The sequence below is a fragment of the Sitophilus oryzae genome, unplaced genomic scaffold (genome assembly GCF_002938485.1).
Source record: "Sitophilus oryzae breed Bouriz unplaced genomic scaffold, Soryzae_2.0 scaffold_358_pilon_pilon, whole genome shotgun sequence".
Lineage (NCBI taxonomy): Eukaryota > Metazoa > Arthropoda > Insecta > Coleoptera > Curculionidae > Sitophilus > Sitophilus oryzae.
The window spans coordinates 1,195,831-1,215,409 of NW_022146927.1; the positions used below are offsets into that span (position 1 = coordinate 1,195,831).

The 19,579-nt window shown below is 29.5% G+C and overlaps 2 long non-coding RNA genes across 2 annotated transcripts; both read right to left on the minus strand.

The window, feature by feature from the left end:
• Positions 1–598: 598 nt before the first annotated feature.
• LOC115884865 lies at positions 599–2,397 on the minus strand. The gene is made up of 2 exons (XR_004050622.1): positions 2,244–2,397; positions 599–919 (listed from the first exon to the last, which is right to left on the minus strand). It is a non-coding gene; the product is annotated as an uncharacterized LOC115884865 (long non-coding RNA).
• Positions 2,398–15,453: 13,056 nt separating this feature from the next.
• LOC115884867 lies at positions 15,454–19,087 on the minus strand. Its single transcript, XR_004050624.1, has 2 exons — positions 18,995–19,087; positions 15,454–15,754 (listed from the first exon to the last, which is right to left on the minus strand). It is a non-coding gene; the product is annotated as an uncharacterized LOC115884867 (long non-coding RNA).
• Between the last annotated feature and the right edge of the window lie 492 nt (positions 19,088–19,579).

The following is a 19,579-nucleotide window of genomic DNA, read 5'->3' on the forward strand; positions in this document are numbered from 1 at the left end:
GAATTAACAATTAAATAAAATGGAACAATACCAAGAAAATAAAAAATAAGTGTGACGGAAACAAAAAAAAACATATTTTAATATAAACTCAAGAGGTTACTTCAATCGGGCTTCTCAGTTAATATAAAAAAAAATAAAAATACAAAGACTACATTAAATGTTTAGACTGCTGCCCATTATTATCTAGACAGAGTTGCAACCGCACGCCGCACGCCGCACGCCGCGCCGTGGCGCGCCTCTAACAGCATTTCAATAGATTTACTTGTTGGATCTAGTGTTACGGCTCCTCACTGTGAAAATAATATCGTTTAGTAATTATTTTAATATTAATAAACTGTTTTGCAAAATTGCATTTTATGTGAAACTATGCAAAAATATCTTATTTTTACAAGTTCCTTATTAAAAATATTCTATCAATATTTTTTTTGTAAAAGTACTTCCCTATAAATTTTTTCAGTGTAGAAAGGGGTTAAACACAATAGTAACACAGAATATCTAGCGTAGCTAGATATTCTGTGATAGTAGGCTTTGGAGGCCGCTGTATTTCCAACTAAGGCCCTTTATTATTTGGGAAAAAATAAAAAGTAATAAAACATGATTTTTATATAACAATCTACTTTTAATTTAGACTTTAACAATTATTTTGTTTAGAACAATTGATTATATAACATTTTTTAGAAATAATTTTTGTTGTACAATGCTCCAAGTTTGTAGACGGTCCAGGGAAGGTTATTCGTTTTTTTTAGCCATGTTGGTAATATTTTCCACCACCTTTGTTGTAGTAGTGGTCGTCATGCCCCTTGTTGTAGTACTTTCCTCCGCCACCTTTATGATAGCGTTTGGGAGCCGCTGCAGGATCAGGAAGGGGCTCCCCCAGAACAACTTGGAGCAGGGCTAGCAACAGTACAAAGAAAAAACCCTGGAAAAAAGAAAACTCGTTTTACTAATCATATAACATTTTTAAATTCCCATTTTTCGGTACCATATTCTGCAGGTAAAAATAAGTAAAAACGTTTCTATAAATGCATGTCCTAAAATGTTTCGTTTTAGAGATACAGGGTGAAGAAGTTTCATTTTTATTTCGATTTTCTCAAAATAATTTTTGAACTAATGTAAATATTTTGGTGAAAATTGGTGTCTAGGTGTTTTTTGATATGAGAAGTTTGATTTTGATGTCGATATGACTCCTACTTGTAGAGGGCGCCCCCTACATATTTTTAACTGGTTTAAAGGGTAATAACTTTTCGTTTGAACCTGTATAAAATTACTGAGTTAAAAAATAAACATTTCAGCCGTTTTTTACGTAAAAAATGTCTGGTAAATGTAAGACATTATTTAAAAAAATCGAAATAAAAATAAAACCTCTACACCCTGTATCTCCGAAACGAAGCCCATTTTTGGACTTATGCTGTCGAAGTTTCCCGAATACCATTCGAACTACCCTGTATAGAGATACTTATACAGGGTAGTTCCGGGTTATACAGTATATACCGGGTGTTATCATAATATGTCAAGAGAATAGATAAGAATATTGGCGATCAATAAAATGATCGAAAATAAAGAACTTTGACTATATAGCGATAATTCATAAACTATAAGATATAATTATTAGAAACTTATACAGGGTGAATCTCTTAAATAAGTACAAATATTTTTAGGGGTGGTATATATATTTTTTCGCAAAAATTTGGAATTTTTTGAAAAAATTTTTGGAAATTTTTTTAGTTTTTAGTTAAAAAACACAATTTCTTGGTAATTAATCAATATAGGCAGTAGATGAAATTTACTAGAAAAAAAAAATCCAGAAAAGATCAAGTGGTTCTTAAAATTTTAGCAAAAAGTAATTTTTTTGAAAATGTTTCTTTTATCGAGATCTATACCAGCCCTGGAAATATTTGCACTTATTTAAGACTCACCCTATAGTCAGTTATAGAAGGATTATAGTATGTCCTCTTGGTCACTAAAAATTAAGATTCTCACTTTATCCACAGCTAAGTTACAGGGCAGATCAAAAGTGCAGTTATATTTGGCTGATAAAATACTATTATAAAAATTATTTTAACTAGTATTTTTTTTTGATTTCTAACTAAAAAAAACATTATTTATTCCAGAAAAACAACTGAGACAATTTTTATTAATAATAATAGTTTAAAAATCGCACAGCAAAGAAAAAAAAGTTGAGAAAAATCATAAAAAATCGAATCACTGAAAAATATAGTAAGTAAAATAAAAAAAATACTTACAAGAAACTTCATGTTGTAACCAATGAAGAACCACGATTTATTGAATGTAACGCTTCATTTTTCCTGCTTTTTATATTATTATAACCACCAAGAAAATTGTCTACTGGAAATCACATTCTGGGAAATCTGTCATACACACAGGTACGTAAAACCAGTAAACAAAGCTTTAATTAACTCAATTTAAATATCATTTTAATTACTACGTACTTGTAAATTCATATATAGAAGAACAAGTTTATCTCCAGCAAGTGCGCTTTGTTTAGATATATACAGGGTGGCCCGAAATGTCCGAACCAAAACAATACTCTCATGACGACGCAGGGTGATTATTATCTTGACCATTTATCTCGAGATTGTTTCAACAATTTTTTTCCTAGGTTTATGCACCCAGATGCAAAAAAAGTCAAGGAAAATTTTTTTCAGCAAGTTATTTCTAAAGTGTTATATAAACCTATAATTATGTGACGAAAATTATCTAGATGAAATTAAATCCTCAAAATTCTTACTTTCCTGTTAACTGCATAAAATGATTCTCTTTTCAAAGGATCTTTTCATTTTAAAAGGCATATGTGGAATTTTCTACTTCGAAAAGCAGCTACAATTATTTATCTCATGTTGTCGACAATAGTTGGTCAAATTTTGTAAACACTGTCTTTAAGATATCCCTATAAAAAAAACGACTAGATAAAATCAGGAGCTGTTAAGTATTCTATTAATTTGGTATTCTATTATTTTGGTATTCTAGTATTATATTAATAGTATATGAATTCTCTCTGATATAAGATAAGTTTGCATTTTTGGGCAAATTTCTGTGATTTTTTTTTTCTTTTAACTGACACAAAATGATAACTAGCTTCTAAAGTTGGACTGATTGTGATTAGACAGCTATGTTGAAGTGACAACGTCATGACAGACATATCACAGCCATCTAGAATTTATCAAATAATAAAGATCCACTAAATCATAAAAATGAAAATATCTAGGAAAATCTTTGTTTGACGGGTAGGCAACCTTAATAGTATTTTGAAGAGACATGAATTCCCCATTGAATATTGGAATAATATAGTGGGTGTTCAATTTAAAATAAAAGAGTAACTCGCTTTTAGATGTGACCAATGTTCAATATTAATTTTATCTCATCCTGTATACCTTTTTGGGTCTAGTTTTAATTTGATTTAAAGTACAATAGTTATTTTAACTACATATTAGGCTATACCGGGAAAATTCTAGTTTAGGTAGCTTTTATTGTAATTTAAAAATTGTTCTTCATTTTTAGAAAATGTAAAATATGTCAAAAACCTTATACAGGGTTGTTCACCACATACGACACGGAGTATTGTAGCTAAACGATTAGATTTTCACAAATTGTAAGTTGTGGGTTCGTTGAAGGTCAATTAGAGCTACAATTTAAAAATATTTTTACAGGATACAGAGTGTCCCAAATAAGTAAAAAATATTATAGTTATATTTTTTTAAATGGAACACCCTGTATATTATTCTATTTTTGGATTCTACGATTGAAATAAAGGTAAATTTGATTAAGGTTTATCACACTTAAATCTTACCGTTTTTGAAATATTTTCAATTTTATGAAATTGCAGTAAAATTTTAAGGCTTTATTTCTCCCAGGGTATCAAAGTTTTTAATACCAAATATTTACTGAAGATTATTTATTGATCAGATATTGTGTTGCAATAATAAAAATTTTACTACCTTATACAGAGTGTCCAAAAATTTATATTAAATAATTACTAGCTTTAAACGGCAATAACTTGTTTAATTTAAATGGAACACCCTGTATATTTTACGTAAATCAGATGTACAATGTAATTGTCTATCAAATTTTATTATACCATTTTTTACCCATCTCTTCAAGTTTTCGTAGAAAATGCATTTTTTTATAATTTAGGCCTCATTTATCATTATACCCATGGAATATTGACATTTCAGATTTTTTTATAGCACCATAATATGTACAAAATGTACAGGTGGTAAATATTGCAAGCCCATTGGCATACAAAATAAACTATTTAAATATTTATAAAAGAGTATACCAATTAAATATACCATCATTATTTCCTACCAAAAACACAAAAAATTAGTTAATTACACCATAATACTTATAAATTGTTTTAATTAAAAAATTATTCTAAATAAATGTGGATTTGGTTCAGAAATCAATATAATAATAAGTTATAAAAATGAATGTCTGTGTTTTTATAAATAAGCATTCGTTAATAAATGAAGTAAAATCTATAAGGTGTTGCTTTTTACCACACTGTCTAATACACACACAAAATTCAGTTTTTTAGTATTTGGAGCAATTATTACTACAACGTAAACAGTCAAATAATGTAGTTTGAATACTGGGATCATATTAATTGGTCCTCTTTAACAAAAAATATTTAAACAGTTTTTTTTTATTTTTAATTAAATAAGCGAACTAGATATATCGACAATATTAGTATCTGTACCCTTTGAAAATTTGTTATATCTTTAAAAATAAGCTAAAATGTCAATATTCCATGGGTATAGCGATAAATGAGGTCTAAATTATAAGAAAATGCATTTTCTATGAAAACTTGAAGAGGTGGGTAAAAAATGAAACAATACAATTTGATAGACAATTACATTGTGCATCTGATTCACGTAAAATATATAGGGTGCTCTATTTAAATTAAACAAGTTATTGCCGTTGAAAGCCAGTAATTATTTAATATAAATTTTTGGACACTCTGTATAAGGTAGTAAAATATTTATTATTGCAACACAATATCTGATCAATAAATAATCTTCAGTAAATATTTAGTATTAAAAACTTTGATACCCTTGGAGAAATAAAGCCTTAAATTTTTTACTGCAATTTCATAAAATTGAAAATATTTCAAAAACGGTAAGGTTTAGGTGTGATAAACGTGTGATAAAAAAAATCAAATTTACCTTTATTTCAATCGTAGAATCTAAAAATAGAATAATATACAGGGTGTTCTATTTAAAAAAATACAACTATAATATTTTTTACCTATTTGGGACACTCTGTATCTTGTAAAAATATTTTTAAATTGTAGCTCTAATAGTCCTTCAACGAACCCAAAACTTACAATTTGTAATAATCTATTCGTTTAGTTACAATACTCCGTGTCGTATGTGGTGAACAACCCTGTATTTTATTCATATAATTATCTAATAAAACTCTCCTTTATTTTACTCCCTGAATCCGAAAATTAATTAATATATAGGGTGTTCCGTTGGAAAAAAACCCAACTTTGGTATGTAACTTTTTAGGGGACTTCCTGTAGAACTCTATATTTTTAAAAAGTGATCTCAATTAACCTACATTCTGACAAAATTTCATTTCAAATTTCAATACAAACTGTCGTTCTCCCTGGATCCTCCGCATCGTATGAGAGGCGCCACCCTGTATATAAAAAGGTGTTGGTTATTCCAGATTTCCGACGGTTTGATGATAGAAGTTATTTTTCTGTGATCAGTTCTATGTAAATATCAGGTTTTTTGTAATATAATTCTTTACCGCATCTTGGGTTAATCCTGCAATAAAAATTGATAATTTCCTATGACATATGTATCGGGATTACTGCTGAAAATGGTATAAATTAATTCATGTTTATGAAAATTACTACGATTAATTTTTTTATTCCTGTTTTGGTTGTTTGCATGTATAATTCTCTGATCAGCATGACTATAATAATAATTAAAATAGGCTATATTTAAAATAATTTACATAAAATATGATTAAGAAAATGTAAAAAAATTGTCTGAGAAACAATGTGTGGATTTATTGAACAGGTACATTAGGGTGAGCCAAAAAAACTAGCTTATAGGATTTATGGGTTAAAATGAACCTAATAACCGAGAAAAATATATCCCCGGAAGGCAGGATTTTTAGCTCAATTTTAAAAGGTGTCGGTGAACATTCAAAGTTTTCCACCTCTAAATACACTAAACCAATAAACACTAAAGCTGCATTTTTGATTTTTTTCACTTTTCAAAGCTTTCAAATATACGAATTATTGAATTGAAAAAAAGTACTCTCAGATAGATTTTTGAGTAAATTTTATGCTCTATAAAAATCCGCGATGTAAATTTTTTTATTATAAACCGTTTCAAAGTTATGGTACTTTAAATGGAAAAATATTTTTTACGTGATATTTAAATGGATAACTTTAATGTTCACCGGCACCAATTGAACTAAAAATCCTGCCTTCTGAGGATATTTTTTTTCTTGGTTATTATACAGGGTTGTTCACCACATACGACACGGAGTATTGTAGCTAAACGATGAGATTTTTACAAATTTTAATTCTTGGGTTCGATGAAGGACTATTAGAGGTACAATTTAAAAATAATTTTACAAGATACAGAGTGTCCCAAATAAGTAAAAAATATCAAAGTTGTATTTTTTTAATAGAACACCCTGTATATTATTACATTTTAAGTTTCTACGATTAAAATAAAGGTAAATTTGATTAAGGTTTATTATACTTAAACCTTACCGTTTTTGAAATATTTTCAATTTTGCGAAATTGCAGTAAAAATTTTAAGGCTTCATTTCTCCAAGGGTATCAAAGTTTTTAATACTAAATATTTACTGAAGTTTATTTACTGATCAGTTATTGTGTTGCAATAATAAAAATTATACTACCTTATACAGAGGGTCTAAAAATTTATTTTAAATAATTACAAGCTTTAAACGGCAATAACTTATTTACTTTAAATAGAACACCCTGTATATTTTATGAGAATCAGATGCACAATTTAATTGTCTATCAAATTGTATTATACCACTTCTTACCTATTCCTCCAAGTTTTCGTAGAAAATGCATTTTCTTATAATTTACACCTCATTTATCAATATACCCATGGAATATTTATATTTTAGATTGTTTTTAAAATAACAAATGTACAAAATGTACAGGCAAGTAATATTATAGTTTTTAGTAAAACGATAATATTACTAGCCCATTTGTATACAAAAAGAAAACTATTTAAATCTTTATAAAAGAGTATACCATTAATTAAATATACCACCAGTATTTCCGCCCAAATACTAATTAATTACATACTTAATTATGTTCGTTAATAAATTATTCTAAATAAATGTGGATTTGAATCAGAAATCAATATAATAATAAGTTATGAAAATGAGCGTCTCTGTTGTCATAAATAAGCATTTGTCAAAAACTTAAATATCATTTTTAAGGTGTTACTTTTTACCACACTGTCTAATACACATACATAATTCAGTTTTTTAGTATTTGGAGCAATTATTATTAATCAACGCAAACAGTCAATTAATGTAGTTTGAATACTGGAATCATATTAATTGGTCCTCTTTAAGAAATATTTAAACAGTTTTTTTAATTTTTTAATGAAATAAACGAACTATATCGACAATATTAGTATCTGTACTCTTTAAAAATAATCTAAAATGTCAGTATTCCATTGGTATATTGATAAATGAGTTCTAAATTACAAGAAAATGCATTTTCTACGAAAACTTGAAGGGATAGGTAAGAAATGGTATAATACAATTTGATAGACAATTAAATTGTGCATCTGATTCTCATAAAATATACTGGGTGTTCCATTTAAATTAAACAAGTTATTGCCGTTTAAAGCTAGTAATTATTTAAAATAAATTTTTAGACACTCTGTATAAGGTAGTAAAGTTTTTATTATTGCAACACAATAACTGATCAATAAATAAATTTCAGTAAATATTTAGTATTAAAAACTTTGATACCCTTGGAGAAATGAAGCCTTAAAATTTATACTGCAATTTCACAAAATTGAAATTATTTCAAAAACGGCAAGGTTTAAGTGTAAAAAACCTTAATCAAATTTACCTTTATTTTAATCGTAGAAACTAAAAATGTAATAATATACAGGGTGTTCCATTTAAAAAAATACAACTTTGATATTTTTTATTTATTTGGGACACTCTGTATCTTGTAAAAATATTTTTAAATTGTAGCTCTAATAGTCCTTCAACGAACCCCAAACTTACAATTTGTAAAAATCTCATCGTTTAGCTACAATACTCCGTGTCATATGTGGTGAACAACCCTGTATATAGGTTCATTTTACCCCATAAATTACATAGGTTAGTTTTTTTGGCTCACCCTAAGGCAGATTTTTCTGAATGTAAAAAATGCTGTTTTGCAATTTTTTTAAATATTTTACACATTTTGTTAAAATAAAAAATCATCAAATGCATTTTATAGTTTTTATAAAAATATACAGGGTGGTCCGAACTGTAGTCCGGAAACTTCGGCAGCTTATTTCACTGACAAAAATAAGTAAAAAAGTTCATATAAATGTATGTCCTAAAATGCTTAGTTTCGGAGATACAGGGTGTAGAAGTTTCATTTTTATTTCGACTTTTTCCAAATAATTTCTGAAGTAACATGAATATTTGGATGAAAATTGGCGTCTGGGAGTTTTTTGACATGAGAAATTTTATTTTGTTGTCAATATGACTCCTATTTGTAGGGGGCGCCACCTACATTTGTTTTAATTGTTTTGAAGAGTAATAACTTTTTGTCCGTACCTGTATAAATCTACTGAGTAAAAAAATATACATTTTCGTGATTTTCTACGTAAAAAATGTTTCTTGGTAAAAATCGCTACGGGCAACCGTTCTCAAGATATTTACAATGGAAATAGTCAATACATGTATATATTGACTAAAAATAAACATGTTTTGAGTAGATACTTATTAGACTGAAACGAGAAATTTTGGAACTTTCTATTTTTTTAAACCAATCATAAATTTTTCTTCGAAAAAATGATGATAAAACAGTTTCTGTTGAATTTTTGGCACAAAAATATTTCAAATTTATGATTTTAGTCTAATAACTAATTAGTCAACATGTTTAATTAATGTCAATGATTACAGGTATTGGTAATTTCGATTCCAAATATCTCGAGAACCATTACTCGTAGCGATTTTTACCAAGAGGCCTTTTTTACGTAAAAAACGTCTTAAATGTATATTTTTTAACTAGTTAGCTTTATACAGATACGGACGAAAAGTTATTACTCTTCAAACCAGTTAAAAAATACGTATGTGGCGCCCTCTACGAGTAAGAGCCATATTGACATCGAAATCAAATTTCTCATGTCAAAAAACTCCCAGACACCAATTTTCATCCAAATATTGACGTTACTTCAGAAATTATTTGGAAAAAATCGAAATAAAAATGAAACTTCTACATCCTGTATCTCAGAAACTATAAGCATTTTACGACATACATTTATAAGAACTTTTTTATGTTGCCGAAGTTTCCGGAATACAGTTCGGACCACACTGTATAAAGAAATTGTTTCTATGGTCTATCCAATGCGTGAGAACATTTCTAAATCTAATTAAAATTGAATTGTAAACTAAAATGACGGAAAACAATTGTCACTGACATGTATCCTGTCGTACAGGGACATACCATAAACACAGGGCCGGATCTACCGACGGGCTGTTTGGGCTGCAGCTCAGGGCCCCGAGGTTACAAGGGGCCCCCAGGCCCCGCGAAAAACAATAGACCCATAGGTGGGAACTGTTGGATCGTGAAATAAAATTAAAATTCAGGCTAAAAGTTTAAGCCAGACAAGATGGCCTTGCCACTATGATGCTGTCAAAGCCTTAAAAAATAATTATGATGACATTATGAAAATTTTCAACAGTTTCAGCGAAAATGAGGTTGAGAAAGTTGATTTCCGGAAAGAGGCACGAAATTTATTCAATAAAATGGCGAAACTCGAGACTGCAATTTTGATTATCTTTTGGGAAGAAGTTTTGGAGAGATTTCATTTAGGGTTAATAAAAAAATACAGAGCCCTGGTTTAGACATTTGTGAAGGCAACAAGTTAATTGTTTCAGAAAAAAGAAAAAAAAATTGTTCTTTAAAAGACTTTGTGGGCAACATACGACATCAATCAGATCAAATGTTACAGGAATACGACGAAAAAGCTAAAAAATTAAGTACTAGTGTAATAATAGACTACAATTACATAAACAAGAGACGCAAAATTCCAAAATTTTCAGATATGTCTACAGGTGAATTCTCAGTATACGGCGCAGAAAGATTTAAAGAGACACGTTAAAAGTTGCTTTGGATAAGCTGATTATGGATTTAAATAAAAGGAGACAAGTCTATAAGACATATAGCAAAAAAATCAAATTTTTAATGGATTTGCAAGACAAAAATATCGAAAACATAGATTTGGAAATTGCACGTCATATTATTGATTACTATCCCGATGACGTAGACGAGCATTTAGTGAATGAGTGCAATCAATTAAAATCGTACTTACTCCAATCTATGTCTGAGTCTTACACCTCTTGCAGTGACATTTTTATGCTCATGTATGAAAACAAACTTATTAACGTGTTCCCTAACTGCTATACCATTTTAAAGATTTTTTTAACATTGCCAATCACTAGCTGTGAAGCAGAACGCTCCTTCTCCAAGATGTCCTATGTAGAAAATAAATATAGGACAACAATGTCGAACCAGCGATTAAATAATTTATTACTTCTTTCCATAAATTGTGATCTAACAAAAGACTTGGACTGTGATGACCAAATAACTGTCAATTTCTGTGACTACAACCTATCAATTTCTTTTACTAATTCCTAATAAGTAAATAAATAAAATTGTTTTATTGTTTTTTTATATTCTTATAAAATATCACTATTTTGGTTTCTCTCTCACCCAAAGCTTGCCTGGAAGAGATTGCTACCACAGCAATAAGGTCGCATTTTGTACAACTAATACTTGCGTAGATTTAAGTAACATTTATGTTACTTAAATCCACATATCACAAATACCGAAGTCTACAGCAGAATAGGCAGAGAAAGAGAATTGCTCAATATAATAAAAAATAAGAAAAACATCATACTTAAGGCATATATTGAGAAATGAAAAATACCACGTCTTACAATTGATAGTTAAGGGTAAGATTGAAGGAAAGAGAGGTCTCGGCAGGAAGAAACTATCTTGGTTGAGAAACATCAGGAGCTGGACTCACCTAACTTTTGAAGAACTTATAAGGAAAGCCAAGAATCGTGAAGATGTGATCGCCAACCTCCACGAAAGAGACGGCGCGTAAAGAAGAAGAATAATAATATATCATTATAGAAACAGTTTTTTGATATGGCTATTAGTTTAGTACTTATGTAGGCCCCTAAGTAGTTTCAGCCCAGGGCCCCACAAATTCACGATCCGCCCCTGCATAAACATGTATGAAAAATAAATTAATTTGATTTTTCTTGGTCCAAAAAGTACAAGCAAAATGTAAACAATCGGGATCTTCATAACTACAGAAAAAAACACCTTACATATTTTTTATTATTGTATTAGTATTTTATATTATAGTAATCAAAAACATACTCAATGAGATACAATTAGAATAATAATAGTACCTACTCTATAGTTAACAATTATCGGATATAAAAATGAATAGCTGCTTAAGTTTTCAATAAATTATAAAAAAAATGTAACGCAATTAGCAGTTCTAAAAAAAGATTATTTATTGTTGATTATAATATTAAAACCAAGATCAACAATAATGTAATACTTAAATAAGTAGGGACGTAAAAAAACAACTTGGTACTGTTTAAAATAATATTCTATTATTTGAATTTATCAATTATTTTATAATAGTTACGAGCCCTAACAACTATATATTGGGACAAGGTTATATTTTGGAATTATTGCCCTGGTTTTTCAAAATGACTGAAAAATATATGTTTAATTTTTTAAATATAAACATAGCCATATATCCTAAACAACTTAACAATATTTTTATGAATGTGTAAATCAATCCATATTTACAGTAGCGGATTTTGTTCATAAAAGGACAAATTTGCCTGACAACTAAATGTTGGGACAAGTATTTTTAAATAATTAATATCATAGGCGGCTTTGCTATAAACGTCACGAATGTCGCAAACTGTTTACTTCAGCATTGACAGCTTGTAAGTAACTCGATATCTTGAGTAGTGAGACTTACTGTAAGTAATTTTAATTTTTTTAAATATCTACAAATCAAAAACTACGCGAAATTATCATTCGTCAATACAGTACGGGAAAAACAAGTCGAAAAATTTCTGATGATTTAAGTATTCCAAAAACCACGGTCTTTAATATAGTAAAAAAATACGGCAAATCTGCCAGTGTAGGCGTTAGAGGTAAAAGTTCAGGAAGGCCAAAAGTTGTATCTCAAAGAGATTTACGAAATTTAGTAAAAATTTGCAAGTCTGCGAGAAGAAGTACTCTTCGCGAAGTAACAGTTAAATAGAATACTGTAATTGGATTAAATATATCAAGAGAATGTTGCCGAAAATATATCCATAAATGCGGTCTGGGGTTTTACAAGATAAACTTTATTTTGTGTGGATTATCAATTACCTGAAGATTATTGATACAAATTCTTATTTAGGCCAAAGAAAAACCGCTACTGACAGAAATTCAAAAGAAAAATCGCTACAATTGGGCAAAATCTAAATTATCGTGGACACAAAATGATTGGAATAAGGTCATATTTAGCGATGAGTCTAAGTTTGATGTTTGCGTTGGAGATCATCGAAAAAGAATAATACGAAATAAAGCAGAAGCCTTTCATAAAGATTGCTTAAAGAGGGTTGTTAAATTTCCTAAGCGGATTATGGTTTGGGGTTGCATGTCAGCAAGAGGTTTGGGCAAATTAAATTTTATAGATGGCACTTTTAACGCCCAAAAATATCAACATATACTTGAGACCTCACTTTTGCCTAGTGCTCAAGAATTGTTTCCAAACGAAGACTATATTTTTCAACAAGATGGAGCATCGAGCCATTCAGCAAAATCAACTAATAATTGGTTCGGTAATAATAATATTAAAGTTCTATCCTATCCTGCAAGTAGTCCGGACCTCAATGTTATAGAAACTGTGTTGCATAAAATGAAGCAATATTTAAGAAACCACCCTCAACGAACAATTTTTGATTTGCGGACAAAACTGCAGGAAATTTGGGATAATTTTTCTCCTCAAATGTGCCAATCTTTGGTAAATACAATGCCATTAAGAGTTCAGGCAGTTGTTAAGGCGAAAGGTGATGTAACTCCGTATTAAACAAATTTCTTGTTGTGCTGTCCCAATATATAGTTGTCAGCAAATTTGGCTTGATTTTGGTAAAATAAGGTATTATTAAAAGTGATTTGTTTGCAAAGTTATAAAAATATAGTAAAATTGTCTAGATCATATTGTAATGTTTGAATTTAGAATAATAAACAAAATAAATTGAGTCGTTTTAACAAATTACTATTTTTATTGCAAAAAAAGACCTTGTCCCAACCTATAGTTGTTAGGGCTCGTACTAGCGTGTACCAGCGACTTCGTTCGCGTCGAATTAATCATTTGTAATGGTGATGATAAAGCAAAGCAAGAATTTCCATTAACATACAAACTGGATAAATTTTTCTCACATTTATGTCAGCAAGAGAAAAAACAATATGGCGATATTATTATATAACTTGGTAATATTTGAGGGGTAGTTTCATCTCGTTGGAATTTGACTTTCGAAAAATCCGTTTGCCAAAAATAAGCTTTTTACGTCAAGTAGTTTAAGCAAAATCGTGGTTAAGAAATTACCCAGCTTTTGGGAACACCCTGTATGATTTTTTAAAAAATTTCAAAATATGCAAAAAAAACCAAATAAACATTGGCGTAACTACAGTGGTGTCCCCCACCCCGTGTACTGCTGGGCACCCCCCAGGGAAATCTTGAATTACTAATCTTGGCTACGTATTAATTTTTATTTACTTGTGCTAGTTTTGTTTAGTTAAAATTATTGTTTTGGTGTTCAAAAAATGTGGTAATTTTTATTTTTTTAGAAAATTTGAAGGTATTTAAGTAATCTTTTAAGGAACACGGTTTGATAACCAAGTCTATGAAATTTATTGATAGAGAAATTCATGTAAAACGTTTTATTCAAAAAATGAGTTTTTTAATATTCTTCATTTTTTAAAGAACAAAAGACCTAGGGTTCAACCGCAGGCCCCCCATAGAATGAAATGCTAGTTACGCTAATACAAATAAATTATGCTTGTCAAAATGCTAGTTACGCTAATGCAAATAAATTATGCTTGTCCAATCGTTTTCCCGAAAGACTAACCGTTTTTAAATAACAAATATTGTAATATTTCAGGGGCGTTTTCACCCTCTTTGAATTTGAGATTCGAGAAACTCCTCCTTATCGAACCTCTACACCCCACAGTCAATCCGTTTGCCAAAAATCAGCTTTAAACGTCAAGCAGTTTAAGCAGAATCGTGATTAATCGATGACCAGATTTTTCGAAACACCCTGTATACATTTTTAAAAAATCTTAAAATATGTAAAAAAACAAAATAAAATATACGTGTTTAAGCGTTTTTTCCGAAACTTGACCGTTTTTTAAATAAAAAAATATTGTAATATTTGAGGGGTGGTTTCACCCTCTTGGAACTGGAATTTCGAAAAATCCCTTCTTATCGAACCTCTACACCCTAGAATCAACTTGTATGCCAAAATTGAGCTTCTTACGTTGAGTGGTTTGAGCAGGATAGTGATTAATCAGTATGCCAGTCAATTATATTAGTATAGATTATTTTGGAGAATTAAAAGAAGTATTTATTTATATATTATACATATTAAAGAAATATTTGCTAAAGTTGTTAAAATATGAAAATATATACGGTATGATCGAAAAAAAAACGCCGTCAAAGACCGCTGGGGAATGGCAACCGATGATAATTTTGACGATAACTGCAAATACCTGCATAACCAACAATAGACAACAATGGGCCCAACTACAAAGAGAGTAGGTATATAAATATGCGAGGGAGCCCAGTGGCGGATAAAGAGGGGGGACCATGAGGCGCAGCCCCCCCCCCCCTAAAATCTATAAATTGGGTTTTAATATTACGCTTTTGGGTTAAAAATTGCGCTCTAAAAAGCATATTCTACATTGTTTTTTATATGGGCCCTCCCTAAAATATATTCCGGCCCCCCCCCCTAAAATAAATTCCTGTATCCGCCCCTGAGGGAGCCTATACATCATAACTGGAAATGGTTGAATAATAATTCCTTTTTTTAGTGATAAAGAATCTTAGAGGGGTGTGAGTAGTTTCATAATGAAGTAAATAAATAAATAAGTAAATAAACAGAGGATGTTTTAAAGGGATACATTTTTATTAACAACATTACCGACAAAACAAATTAAAATTAAATTTTCTATATAATAAACAATCATGTCAACAATAAATTTTCAAAAATCAGTTTTTTTGGATTTTTTTTAATGTCCATGTCCATGTCCACCGGCATTGTGTCCACCTCCATGTCCTCCATGACCCCCATCATGGTGTCCCCCTCCTTGACCTCCGTGACCTCCATGACCCCCTTCGTGACCTCCATGATCAGCCAGAGTCAACATGGTGGCTTGGAAGATGACAAAAATGAAGAAAACAAAATTCTAAAAAAAATATATATGAAAATTTTTGGACTAGTTTTTATTATGAAACCACAGATAATACATAGAATACTATGTTATCTGTGATAAAACTATACAGGGTGGGTCTCAAATAAGTGTAAATATTTTTGAGGTTTTTTCGCGAAAGATTTTTTTTTTAATTTTTAAATTTTTTTGAAAAAAACCTGGAAATGTTTTATATTTTTAGTTAAAAATATAATATCTTGATAATATGGAACGTTAGTTAGTTAAATTTACTTAGAATATTTTATTGAGAAAGAAAATCCCATCCATGTCTAGTGGTTCTCAAAAATTAAAACAAAAAATATATTTTTTTTTTATTTTCGAAATAACATAACTCGATTATTTTGGACTTATCTGAAAAACGGCAAAGAGAAAATATGTTTCTTTTATCGAGATCTAGCAGCCCTGAAAATATTTGCACTTATTTAAGACTCACCCTGTATTTCTTTTTCTAGAGAACATAGTTTATGCACTCAAAAAAAAGACAGGGTGAGTTTCCTACGATGTTCTCTATGGGTATATATATATGGAGATAGAGAGTCGGTTAAATTGATTAGTCGGTTAAAGAATTGCAGTTTTGTGGGGTCATAAATATGCGCCTTTCAGATTTATGAAAAAGTTCATGGCTTACTAGATATTTTGAAAAAAACAAATTTCGGCTATTTTAAAAATTGTCCCTAATTCCATTATAAGCTATTTTAGACAAAAAGTTTTCAGATAAAAGTTGTAGATAATCATATCCTTAATGAGATCCTGTCCTCTGTTTTTTTCATTTCATTGTCATTTTTGACATATCACACAAACATATGTTTTTTTAAATGGAAACCATAGTTGGCCATAACTTCATAAAAAGCGGCATTTTTTAAGTTTTTAGCGATATAAGCTATAATATGTTTTCTTCGAAAAATTACTGAGTTATAGCCAATTCTTATCATTTTTAAACACTTTCACTTAGTTAGCCATGGAAACAAGTTCAATCGCCGTTACTCTCAGAAATGTGAAGCTGTCACATTCAAACTTTTTAAATTAAAATAAACAAAAATTGTAAATATGAATTTCTCAAATGAAGAAAAGCGTGTAGATAGTCGCGCATCAATAGAGTTTCCAAAATGACTTTCATTATGCCCCCCCCCCCCGCATAATGAAAGAAATGTTAAAAATTATTGATATCATAATAATATAAACCCAGGGATAGGAAGAGGTGGACTAATTGCATGGGCCTCCTCGATCACCTGACCTATCCATTTTAGATATTTTTTTATGCGGTATGGTTAAAAAAAAGGTTAACAAAAGAACTTATGAATTACGAGAGGCACTCGAAGTGGCGGTACGAGAGAAGTTTAATTAAATCAACCGGTCCTTTTGTGTGAATAGGTAATAATTCAGTTTTAAAAAGATGTAACTCAAAACAATGGAATTTTTTTTCTAAAATAACTTAGTGTATGCCGTGACTCGACTGCAGCGATATTATTTTTTTAAGTTTTAGTTTGTGTAATGTAAATTCTAAAGAACCGTTTAGTAATATATTCTGACTTTTTATAAGTTATAAATCACAAAAGAATAAAAATGCCATGCAATCTAAGTGAAATTAGTCAAGAGAAATAAGAATTGGCTATAACTCAATTTAACTTTTCTAACATGTCTTGAAAATCGTTCTCTAAAAAACATAACATTCACCGGTCAACGTATTCTCGAAAATGTATGATTAAGAAAAGTTGAATCAATAATCTTACACGCTTTTCTTCATTTAAAAAATTCATATTTACAATTTTTGTTTATTTTAATTTTCAAAGTTTGGATGTGGCAGCTTCACATTTATAAGAGCAAAGACGATTGTTTCCATGGCTAACTAAGTGAAATTATTTAAAAATGATAAGAATTGGCTATAACTCGATAATTTTTCGATGAAAACATTCATTTAACTGAGCATGCCTCACCTGAAGAAGTTTTCATTGGTCGATGTTTTTAAAGGGAAGTGGTTGACTGACATTTCCCCTAACCTTCAATTTTATTTATATTTTTATTATTTATAACACATTATCATGGAGTTGGAAAAATATCAAAAAATAGTTGGAAACAATAAACTAAACAAAGTCACTCTTTTACACGCACAAATAAAAAGTAATCCAAACAGAACTAAAACAACAATCAATCGGTGTTTGGCGCAATCGCAGTTCAATCCATATCCGGGTGAAATAGACTTATGCAGTTTTAATATGGAGCTGGGTTATGTTGTCTTTTTCTTACGGCACAGAAATTGCACACGGGGTTAAATAGGGAACCCTGAGTATATTTGTAAAAAGTAATACGTATATGATTTATAACCCCACAAAACTGCAATTCTTTCCCCATTTAACTGACTCTCTATCTCCAGTAGTTTCCGAGATACCCATAGAGAACATCGTAGGAAACTCACCCTGTATAAGGTTGGTTTTGTCCGAATTTTTTCAGTGTATTCACATAGTAATTTAATTTTTTTTTATAAAAAATACTTCTGATAAATTAAAAAATATTATTAATAAATTATTAGGGAATTTTATATATCCCAGCGCATCCGGCATAAAATAAAGTGTGAAAAATGAACGAGTAAAAATGATTTTTAAATGTGTAGTTTAAAATTCCAAAATTTTTTTTTGGAAATCGATTGTGTGTAGAGAGGTTCTGTCCTTGACCTCGCCAACATTTTCACCGATTGTCATTTCCTAGCCGTCTTTGACGCGCTTTTTTTCGATAATACAGTATTTATTGAAAAATTAAATATACATTGTAAGAGGTATAAACATTAGGAAAAATATAAACGGAATAACCATTTTGGAAGAAGCAATATTTTTTACAAAGAATGTATTCTTCTTCAAATATCAATAATAAAACCGTTTTTTCTATTGTAAAGACAATCCGAGGTCGTTCTGTATAATACCTACAGACTGATTTTAACGTTTCAAAAAACTACCATATCAGACCATTTAAAGTTCATACTTAATTTAAGCTTGTAAATATTTCTTATAAAAAAGAATAACCTAAAAATGACCCAATAAATATCACTTTTGAATATAAGAAGTAACGAAAAAAGAACAAAAATAAACTTGAATACAGAGTGTTTCAATCGCAGTTTAGTGTAGAGTTTTGACTCGCACTATATAAATCAATTAATATAGGCTATTTTAGTGTGATCAGAAGATTAAAGAGAACATAAAAATCAAATAAATTATAATTTCTTACCAATAATTTCATCTTGATTGTTTAATCAAATAAAAACAAATGCACCGTTGTTATCAATGCAGAAAATGGTTTAATCTTGACCAGCCTTCTTGATCCGCTTTTATATATTTCTCGAAAATTATTCGTTTGGAACAGTTTCGAAGAAACAGGTCATTTTAAAAAAAGCCAATTAAAAAATAATGACAATAACAATAAAATAATAACAAGAATGATGAGTTTGGTAAAACGCAAAATGACGTTTTTTATCTATTTTTTATTATAAAATAATGACTTTATTTTAATCAGTATGAAATTCCAAGATTTTGATTTTTTTTTTAAATTTATTATGTATTGTTTTATTGGATCTAGTTAGTTCATAGACGTTACAAAATATAGATAGGTAATCTAGTTTTGTTTATTTTTTTGTTAGAAAGATTACTAGCAAGCAGAGCTAGAACAAGTCAGTTCGAAAAAGACGTAAGTCTTTGACTTAACTCATTTTATTTCAAGTCAAGTCATTTTTCTAAAGACTTAAATTTATATAACGTTATTTAAGTCGTTCTTATGACTAGAGTCTATATATACTATTGATTTAAATCATGATGA